The following is a 12,122-nucleotide window of genomic DNA, read 5'->3' as shown; positions in this document are numbered from 1 at the left end:
AATCTTCAATTTTCTTGGCTTATCCAAATCCTACCATTTTTTCAAAGTCCACTTTATAGCCTCCCATTTTTCTGAGTGAAATTTTCTGGCCATACCCAGCTGTACATGTTTTCTCCTTTTCTTGAATTACCATATTATACAGTCCACACCAGATATTTGTTACTTAGTAAATGCCATTTGTTTCACTTGAGTGTTTTTCCCCATATGAAAATCCCTTGCCTACTATTGTGTTCTAAGCAACTTAAAGATGGATACCATGCCTCATCTAATTTCATCTCTTTTAAACTTTGTCCTATATATAGCAATATTCAATAAAAATGTGTAAGGTGGAACAAATTTCCTTTAAGATATGACTTCAAGACTATTTGCTCAATTAAAATATTTATCTTCCTGAAAAATTTTAAAATTCTCAATTTAGAGATTAATTCCATATTGATAACAAATTAGCACCTTTTAATATTTTATCATTCTTCAGGCTAGAGTCTCATTTTCCAATTTCACATGGAAGCCTGACAAGCTCATTCCCACTATGACATCCACATGAGATCCATTTGTTGGAAGAATGAGACAGGTAAATTGGTAAATTAAAATATTTCATATGTTTAAAGATAAGTAATAACTGGAACATAGCCCAGATCTAATTGCCCCAACTAGGTAGTGCAAGGTCATCAGGGAGCTTCAGGAAAATACTAGGCTCTTTAAAGATGCTACATGTCAAGAGGACTAATAATAATAATAACAGAAATCATGAAAGAAGTTATGAAGTATTATTCATCTATATCTAGCTACTATCTACTTCACACACATATGTGTGTATGTATGTGTATGTATATACATATATATACATACACATACATACACACATATACACACATACATAATGTTGCATTGTATGCACATATGTATGGTTACATTTGCCTCCATACATGTATGCATGTATGTATGCATTAGGGTACACTCTAATATATATACACATATGTATATATGTGGGCATTATGCATATATACATGTGCATATACAAATATGTGTATATATACACATATATTGTGTTTGTATGTGTGTGTATAAATATATATTTTATATATTTTAAAAGAAAATGTTCTTGCCATTAATTTACTTCCTCTGTAGTCAGCTTAGATCTTTCAGTGTGGATACATGTCACAATAGAGGAAAAATTGGATCTAGATTCAGAAAATGGATTCCAATCCCTAAATTTAATCTTATTATTTATTATGGAATTAACACGTAATCTACCATTTCTGATTTTCATTTTCTTCATCTGTAGTTTGAAGAGTGAGCTTTGAGATTGTGACCATATTTAGATCTTTATGTTTAGATTAAGGATTATGCCAATTTCCTTTCTCTTTTTTTGTATTTGCTTGTTTTATATGTGCATTTATTTACCTATCATGTATCTCTATTTTTGTGTCAATGAGTAAGAAGTTAGTATATACTTTAATGTCAGAAGAAAAAGTTGACTGACCTTGAATCCTGCTTCTGGCTCTATCACTCACAAATTTTGTAGCCAGGATTGACACATTTAATTTTCTGTGGTTTAGCCTGCTTTTATGTTCTATCAGATTGTTACCAACACTGTCTGTCCCAAAGATTATTGTCAAGATTATTTCAAAGAGTATATGTAAAACTATTTTAAAATTGCAAAATATAATAGATATTCCAGGCAACATCAACAACATTATTAATATTAGTGTTGTTATTAGCTTTAGATGAACTTTAGAGGCAATCAACCGATTCAAATAGCAATCATAATATTATTCTTTATAATATTATGTTACTTTATAACTATAGAAAGCAGTTCTTTGTGAAAAAAGCTTTTATGAATGTGATTGTACATACTGGACTTTTACCTATCCTTCCTATCCTATCCTTAGGAAGACTGAAAAAAAAAAAAAGCAATTGAGACATTATAAGTTTTTCATAGGCTTTGGTAAATATATGTAACCGAATAAAGGACTTGTTAAACTTTTTTTTCCATTTGTTGTCCCTTTAGGCCTGAGAAATTTATATGTTATGTCATCTTAAAACTGAGCTGAAGTGTTTTTGACATCATTTGTACATGAAACTGCAAAGTATACATGTTTTGTGTTCAGAACCAAGACTATAGTGGTCACATGATGCAACATGGGCTAGTGCTACCAGAAATATCGCAGATTTATTACATATTTGATTTTGGATTAATTTTTGGTCATTGAGTTCTGGAGCCTTTTACTGTTGCCATATTTTTTTTTTTTGCAATAACTATATTCAGTTTTATGACCATATAAGAGGTAGCAACTCACAGTGTAAGAACTTTGACCTAGATAGCCTGCCCTGAATCTACTAGCTTACTAATCACATCAAGAAAACATAGGCTAGTTCATTAGCAGCTCTTCTTAATGAAATAATCATTTATTTGAAAATGACACTTTTGTTTTAATGTGTTCAATCATTGTTGCTGTAGTAATATTTCACACATTTTCTCCAGAAGTCGAAGTTGAGTTTGGTAACATATAATACACATCTTCAGTGTTTTTCTATACTTTCAAAATAGAAAGTATTTGATTTTCTAAAGTATTTTATTATTTCTAAAGTTCCTAAGAGATCCTTCAGAAATAATTATATTGATTATTACTAATCATATAAGACTCTTCTTTTTTCTAATCTTGTGATGTAATGCCACATTATGCACCATACATATATCTATGTATCTATATCGAGAGAGAGAGAGAGAGAGAGAGAGAGAGAGATTTTAGCTCTACAAATGATCAATAACTCTAAAGTTTAAGTTTCTATAATATTACTAATAATGAGTTTCAGTCTGTACAGGGGCCCTTTTTTCTGCCTTTTCTAAAGATGTAATCCAAATACAAATCCAAAAAATAAAAGTGAGAATATTGGGAAAATTCAAGCTTCTTTCAATTTTCTATTAATGAAAAGCAACTGTAAGCACTGTTCTTATAAATATAGTATGACCTTTTCAACTACACATTTCAAATATACACATATCTATGTATGTGTATATGTTTGTACATTTGTGTGCAGGTATGTACATGTATGTATGATTACTCCATGTTGATTAAATTGAGTTGAAGTCAGGAATGATTTTCTGAAAGAGTAGATTGAAATAAAAACTTGATGATTCTAAATTAGAGTCATTAAAGAACAGGAACAACATTGTCCTTTTCATTTTCAAACAAGAGTTTTGCAATACTCTGATAAAGTTCTTGCTTGCCAGAAATTTCAGATAATTTGTCATTAAAATAAATGCCCAGCTATCTGATGATTAGGGAATATATTGAAAGGAAAAATATATATCACATATTCTCAAATATTCATATTAACTGTGGCTGAAAATAAATTAAAATAAAAAGTTGAAAGACAATGGACAATCTTTAGGGAATGACTAAAAAAAGTTGAAAATTTTAACAAAATATTGTCACATGAGGATAACAGAGTTTGGAAAAATAAACAGATTTTGAAAGATTATTTTGTTGAGTGCAATGAAGTGAGAGAGAACAAAGAAATCAGAACCAGCACTAAAATGTCCACAATGTCTACCATGTTGTACAGTGAGAATAGTGGTGGGGACAATAAGAAAAACCTGGACTCAGATTAATTATACTAAAAATTATTGGTCTTAGAGAATAGAGAAGTCCTTCCTTCTTTTGACTACGTGAGGAATATTATATTCATTATTATGTCTAGTTGCCTTCATGTTTACTTTTGTTTAACTACCTTTTTTTTTTCTTTGTTAAAAGGGAAATTAAATGGGTGAGGTATTCTGAGAAATGACTGTGGATTAAGAAGATAAAAGGCAGAAAAATGAAGTACTATAAAACTAAAGACAGACATTACTATATTTTACCACTTTTATGAGTACCAATGAAGTCCCATTCTTCCCCTATATACTCCTTGGTAGAAATGTGGAGATGGCTATTCTATAAACAGAATCTTTTATTTCCTGCATAATATTTTTCATGAATCTCTCTCTGAGTATGATTATAAATTCAAAATTGTCACATAGATTATGGAAATATGATTCTTCATCCCATTCAAGTCAAAACTTGAGGATGAAACAGCAAAAGAGTTCACACTTACCTTTCTTAGGAATTAAGTTATACTATCCAATTCCTTCCTGCTCCAATGATTACACTGAAAAGAGTAGAGGCAGCTAATAACATATTCATGAGGAAATTTAATGTTCTTGAAACAGTATATATAAAGAGTATTAAAACATAGGTAACACAGAAATTCTGAATTAAGAGGTGGAGACTGAAACTTAACCAATCTCAATTACTTTGCCTAAAATTCTAAAATTGTTCAGTTCTAGAGTCAGGATTTGAAAATAAGATTTTCATGACATAACATTTTCCCACAAGTCATGTTTCTTCCACTTTAAACATTACAGCATAGGAAAAAGAAAAAAAAGAAAAAAAACACCAAGAAACCATATATAGGGAAATGAAGTTCCTTCTAAAAATATTTTAGAAGTTAATTAGCTCTCCTTTTTAGAAGAGATGATTCCTTCTCTTCTCAGCTCTCTTGGGATCATTCCTCTCCCAAGACAAGTATTATTTTGTAATGAAAGGGAAGGTGTTCTGGCTCAATGTCCGATCATCTAAATAACCTTAAATGAGGTAGGCTAGTATAAGAGACAAATACCTAGGCATAAGTTAAATGAATACATTGACAACGTAGATTTGGTGATATCCAAATATATAAGTATTATAAGTAATATATAAGGTCATTTTCTCTTCCTTATATTATTTTTTTTTATTTGTAAAATATAAGTGATGTAATTTTTCATTCTTTGCGTTATAGTGTTATAGTGAGAAAAGCAGCTAGCAAGGAGTATTTTTATTTTTTAGTCATTTTCATTATTATAATTGGAGAAATTATCACATTTTTTTTTTACTATTCCAATAAGGAGAAATGTAGCCACCAATATATTGGACCAAACATTCTCCTATTTAAGATTGTTATTCCTACATTTGATATGATTATTGGTACACTAGTTCACTCATAGAAGAGTAGGGCAAGTTCTAGGATCACATGGCTATGAATTGGAGAATGTAGGCTTGAAACACAGCTCTAGTATTCCTTTCTTGGGTAACCTTCAGTAAGATATTTCTTCTCTCTGCTCCCAATTTATTCAAGTTAGGAGATCGGATCTATCATTTCCATAGGACTCCAGCAAGAATTGAAGATAAGATTATTCACAACAATTGAATGGGCAATGCATCACCAACTAACTAATCAAGATGCAGGAATCCCAGAACTTAGTACTTGAGTTACCTAAAATCTATGGCTTAAAATATTTTGACCTTATTGATTGTCCTTTGCTTTCTTACCAATTGATATACTCTAAGGACTCCTGAATTGTGTTATTCTGCTACTGAAGAGAGGAGCAGAGAAAAATGGAGGGAAAGAGGAAGAGACAGGGAGATACAGAGAAACAGACAGACAGACAGACAAATACAGAGGGAGACAGAGAGACGCACAAAGACAGAGACAGACATAGAGAGATTGACAGAGAGATAGAGAAACAATCACAAAAGCAGATAGCGAAAGAGAAACAGAGACAGATAAAATGAGAGCGACAAACAGATAAAGAAGAGAGCCAATAGAGAAGAGAGAAGAGAACTAATGTTTGGATAATTGAAATCCTTACTCCTTATAAAAATAGATCTATGTTCTACAATTATGTCCTGTTTTCCTGCCTTTTTGTCTATGTGAAGTCCAATAATGTCTTTATTTTTTTCATGTATCTCATGTGCATGTGTTGTCATGCACTTCTGATTTCTGTATTTTTAATATACATGTAACATTTTAACAAGTCTATTCATTTTTCTGAGTCACCAGTCATTCTGATTTATGTCTTGCCACTGGATTCCAACAACCCTGTGAGACAGAGTGAAGCTGATAATTTTGCACAGCTCTGCCTCACTTAAATTTAGGTTTTTTGCAAGTCAAGGCATCATACTTTTGATATCATTGGTGTTCTTCAAGAATGAAAGATAAACAACAAATCTCTTCATACAGCCATACTCAATTATGGATTTCACTAAGTGCCTGAGATATCAAAAGACAACATTTGATTCATTTCATGAGGATTACAAATTCTTCTTGTTTATTGATTACATATTAGATATTGTATATACATTACAAAAAAAACACTATAAATAAAATATCTACATCAGCATAAGTGCTAATATCTATAGTATAACATATGGAACATAAATGTATATAAACCTAAATTTAGTGTACTGTACACAATGCAATAAATGTTTATTGTGAATATCAGTATATAATGTAATAAATGTTTATGTATGAATATCAACATATAATACATCAACAATATAATATGTGTATAAAATACTGATATATACAAAATTATAAATATGCATATAATTATATTCCACAAACATATTACATGCAATGCAATATACATATATAGTTAGCAATATGTAGGTATAGATATACAGAGAATCATACATCTATAGGTAAACATATCCATGTGAACATTTCACTGTATATTCTATTATATTTTATATATAACATGTTACATATATTTTATATATGTTACAATATAATTTTAAAGCATATTAAATATTTATTTGCCATTACCTGCATATAGTATGCTAAAATGTTTGAATCTTTATATAATGTATTTATACTTGTGTATGTGTTCTTCTAAATTTAATTTAGAAATACATAATGGTATACATTTTATACATAGTAGTTCACCTATCTCATTATAAATGCATTATGTGTACTATATTACATATCTTTTTAATACATGTGTTCGCAAATATATTCTTATATTCATTATGTATATGTTTATATGTACAACACATTGCGTAATCTTACATATAAGCACTTTCATAATAGTGTTCGTATGTGTGTATGTATGTGTATACATACATACATGTATTTTTCATGTTGATACACACATGCATATTGGTACAGCAGATAGGAAACTGAACCCAGAGACAGGAAGATCTGAGTTAAAATATGACCTTAGATACTACCTCAGATTCTCTTTTGTAGAATAGGGACACACTTCAGAAAGAAATGTCAAATAACCCCAGTATTTTTGCTAAAATATCCCTATGGAATAGTTCATGATACCAACAAGAGTTAGACATGATTGAATAATGGAACAATAAAAACAATGTATGTATAGACATGTATGTTTACACACACATTATATATATATATATATATATATATATATATATATATATATATAGTACACATTAATACACACATATATGAATTCATATATGCATGGATACATGTCTATATTCTTTAAAAAGAACTCTATATCTTCATTTATACACATGTATACATTGTATGTATGTAAATACAAGATCCCATACTGGTAGGGTATGTCATTTCCTTCTCCTACCCATTTTACAGATGAGGAAAAATAAGCAGATTTGTTTAATTTACTTGTTCAGGGTCATAGAGTCAATAAAATCTGACTCTTGAGTTTTAACTCTGCAAGATGAGCCTGACAGCCGACTTGGCATTCTATTCATTGGACTACTTGGCTGCTATGCTATGTGTCTGCATATATACATAGATACATATTCTATGTATAAGTATATATATATATATATATATATATATATATATATATATATGCATAGGTACATAAATTTTCCACTCCCAACAAAACAAAATTTAAAATAGACTAACAAATGCTCCTATTGACATCATTTTGTGATATGAAATTCCGAAAATCTTCTAGTTTCCTTATTTTTTTAAGCAAATTTATCTCTTCCTCTCTATACATATATACATAATACATACATACAATCCATACAAATGTGTGCAGATAGATAGATAGAGGGATAGATATGGACTAGATTTTAAATGAACTTATACACCATCTTGTTTTTAATCTCAAACATCATTCTGTGACAGAAATGAAAGTAGAGATGGTTATTATTATGATTGCATCCTTACATCAAACAAAGTTAGGAAGATACTAGAGGAGTCAGATCACCTCACCTTTTTGTTCAAAGTGAAATGATCTTCAGCGACCTAAGATACAGTGGGTGAAATCAGCAGGTGCAATGGAAAAATAGAAGATATATTCAGACTACAATTTGAACCTAAAAATGTTAACCATGCATTTGAGCTTGTTCTTTGATTAAAAAACTTACAGTACAACAATGGTTATACACACATATACATATATATATATATATATATGTAATGCTCTTAGTTCAATTTCCTGGAGGTCTCTGAGCAACCCTCTTTTCAGCTGAGTAATCTCCACGAGAATAGCCAGGTATTAAAGTTCAAATTCTTTATTATCTCATTCAAAGTCCTATCTTCTTCACTTGGGGCTCAGCTAGTCTTCTGGAGGGCCTTCAAAAAGGACTTGGTCTCAGTAGGGAAAATGCAGAAGGCCAGGCCAGCCACCATAAGGCTGTTGAAGATGGAATTGTATCTCTCTGAGTCCCCCCTGGCTTATATGCTCTATTCTAAGTATAAACCAATCATTATATCACTAGAAAACTATTGTTTGTTGTAAGATTAAGTCATCATATTGAATTTAGAGAGCTATTAAGCACCATGCTAAACTAGATAACCATTCTCTCACTGAACTGCACCTTGTAAGAATCCTTGTTTCAGAGTTCTGAGTTCTGACCCATAACATATATAATATATGCATTTCTTTATGCATGTGCATATGTGTGTATGTATGTGCATATGTGTGTATATGTGTGTCTATGGGTATGTATTTGAGGTGTAATTAGACAGCAGATTAGTTTAAGAAATTAAGTCTGATAGAAATATCTGAATAGTTTTGTTGCCAGTGAATTCATGGTCAGTAGTGAAATAATCCAGCAATAAAAGCTTTGGCTGCATAACCTCTGCATAACATTCAGAACTAGAGTTTTAAGATCAAGGGGTGGTTAAAAAAGAAAAGACTCAAAAAGTGAATGATTCTCTTGAATTTGAAAGTCTTGCATATGAAAAAAGGAAGGTTGTAGATGCATTTTACTTGACTCTCTGGAGTATTACAGATAAAGAATTTCAGAGAAACAACTTTAAGCTTAATATAAGAAAGAAATCTCATAACAAAAAGAAATATTCAGAAAGGAATTGGGCTGCTTTGGAATTGTATTTGGTTATGAACCCCAACAACTAAATGAAATGTTTTAATAAAACATTTGTAGGGAAAAAAAAAAAAAAAAAAACTTTCATCACCAGTGGATGAGTTCTTTTTCAAGGCAAATTGTAATACACACACTTCAAACATGTTGTAAATTTAATATTCTATGAATTTATATCTTAAAGATGAAGAAAAGATTACACTACCCATAATAACCCTAGAGCCATTCATTCATATTTCTTGATATTTATATAAGATGAAGTTTTCTTATTTAATATTTTGTCTACTGGATCTTAAATATTGTCAGGAGAGCCAGAATAAATTCATAGGAGGAAAAGCATTTTACACTATTTCAGAATTTTTTAAACCATGTGGAAAGAGAGCATTTTTAAAGGAAAAGATTGAGTGATTTGTGCTAAAAGAACATAATTAGAATAATACTTTAAAAGGGTTACTACCACTGTGGTGAAGGTGTATGATATTTTAAAGTTTCAAGGTTCCTTGATTTATTCCAGTAAATAAATTAAACTTTCTCTTTCTCTATTTTCCTTTATATGTTTCTATGCCCTTCTTATTTTTATTTTTCAAACTCTGTCATTCTTTGTCTCTGCATGTCTGTTTGAATCTCTCTCTCTTTCCCTCCATCCCTTTCTCCCTCCCTCTTTTCCTTCCTTCTTTCCTCTTTCCCTCCTCTCTCTACCTCTCCCTTTTCTCTGTCTCTCTCTTTCTCTGTCTTGTCTTTCTGTCTCTGTCTCTCTCTTTTCTCTATCCCTGTCTGTCTCTCCATCTCTGTTTGTCTGTGTCCACCCCGCCCCACTTTCTAGCACACAAACAATTGATTTTTGTAAAAACATAAGCTGATATGTTACTAGAAAAGTTGTAGAAAGAATTCTGTGATTGAATTAAAAGTATATGTTGATTTTTTTGTCATCATTTAGCTAACATTAAATTGTTCAACATCAATCTAGCAAAAGAAAGTTGCAATTGTAGGCAGGTGTCATTTTTCAAATAAAATTTCTTGAAGGGCTCTCATTTGCATGCATTTTTAGAGCAAAATGAAAATAAAAAAGGACATTTTTGCAGGCAGTATGAAATCAAAGAAGAGAAAATGATTGTTTACATATTTAACTATTTGCTTCATAATTTTATTCACTTATGAAACAGTTTTCTCAGTGCAGTAATGACATCTTTATTTCTCAGGCTGTATATCAGGGGGTTAAACATTGAGGTTACAGTGGTATAGAAAAGAGCAAGTATTTTGACAAATCCTTCTGAATAACTGGATTTTGGCTGGAAATACACAATACTTCCGGATCCATAAAATAAGTCTACAGCCATGAGGTGGGAAAAGCAGGTGGAGAAGGCTTTGGATCTTCCGGCGGTTGATGGCAATTTCAAGATGGTAGTTATAATTTTTACATAGGATGCAAGTATCAATAGAAAAGGAGTTAAAATGAATAGCTGAGCAACAATTTGGGCAGAGACCTCTACCTTATGTGTGTCCCCACAGGCTAATTTGAATAAAGGTGGGACATCACAGAAAATGTGATTGATTTTATTAGGACCACAGAAATTCAGAGAAAAAATCTAGTATGTCTGCTCTATCAATACTGGGACTCCAAGCATCCAAGAAGCCACAACCAGTTGAACACATACTTTATGATTCATGATGAGAGGATAGTAGAGAGGCTTACAGATGGCCATATAACGATCATAAGCCAACACTGCCAGGAGCAAACTTTCTGCCACCGCAAAAATACAAAAAAAGAAAGTTTGTACAGCACAGGCAAGGACTGAAATAGTTCTCTTCTGGGTCCAGAGATCTGCCAGCATTCTGGGCAGAGTGACTGAAGTGTAACAGATCTCCAGAAAGGAAAAGTTCCCAAGGAAAAAATACATTGGTGTTTAGAGACCTGGGTCTATCTTGGTTAAAAAAAAATGAGGAGGCCATTTCCTATCAGTATACTTATATAGATGCTTAAGAAAATTGCAAAAAGAATCCCTTGGAGTTTAGGAAGATCAGAAAATCCCAGGAGAATGAAGTACCCCACAGTTGTGAGATTGTGCCTTGTCATTGTGTCTTTCTTTGGCCTGTGAAAATAATATTTCAAAACCAGCTAATTACTTTCCTTCTGTGGTCCTCAGTTTCTCTCCCAGCAGAGAATGGAACTATGGAAGCTGAAAAATATCTAATGAAAGCTATAAAATCACCCTGAATTCCATCAATATGTATGTGTGTTTTTTTTTTAAATAGTAATATCCAGAAAGAAAGAAAGAATTGCATAATTCATGTAAGAAATGGGATACTAACAAGGACATACTCTGAACTGTCCCAACTAGGATATCCCTTTCTGCTTTACTTTTGAGCATACCGATCTTTACTCTGTGTGTTTTTCTATGTGTATACATGTATATTTGCATATATGTATATCTCTGCATGTGTATGTCTATCTTTGTACATATATGGATGTATATACACACAAACATAGTTGCATAGACACACACATGTGTATAAACATACATCTGGACATATATCTATATATACATATATGCATAAATCTGAATACACATGTGCACACATATATGCACACACAAAAATATATGTATATGTGTATGTATAAAATATTTTTCCCTTTTCCTTGAAGGTTTCCTTTAATTTCTTGGTTTATCCAAACCTTACTATTTTTTCAAAGTCTACCTTATTTCCTCCCATTTTTCTGAGGGAAAATTTCTGTCCATACTCCATTGCATATGTTTTCTTCCTTTCTGTAATTACCATATTACATAATCCACACCAAATAATTGTTACTTAGTAATGCTTTCCACATTTTAATCTGAGTGTTTTTACCTGTATGTAAAACCTTTGTCTCCTATTATGTTCTAAGCATCTTAAAACTACATTCCACACCTTACGCAATTTCAAATCTCAAAATATATATTAGGCATAACAGTGCTCAATAAAATGTGTAAGGTGCAACAAATTCCCTCT

The 12,122-nt window shown here is 31.3% G+C and overlaps 1 pseudogene; it reads right to left on the bottom strand.

Annotated features, from left to right (window-relative positions):
* Positions 1-10,282: 10,282 nt before the first annotated feature.
* On the bottom strand, positions 10,283-11,208 carry LOC100923726 (annotated as a pseudogene).
* Positions 11,209-12,122: the final 914 nt, after the last annotated feature.

This window comes from Sarcophilus harrisii, chromosome 6 (assembly GCF_902635505.1).
Source record: "Sarcophilus harrisii chromosome 6, mSarHar1.11, whole genome shotgun sequence".
Classification (NCBI taxonomy): Eukaryota; Metazoa; Chordata; class Mammalia; order Dasyuromorphia; family Dasyuridae; genus Sarcophilus; species Sarcophilus harrisii.
Note: the sequence above shows the minus strand (reverse complement) of the source record. Positions and strands in the feature narration are given on the sequence as shown.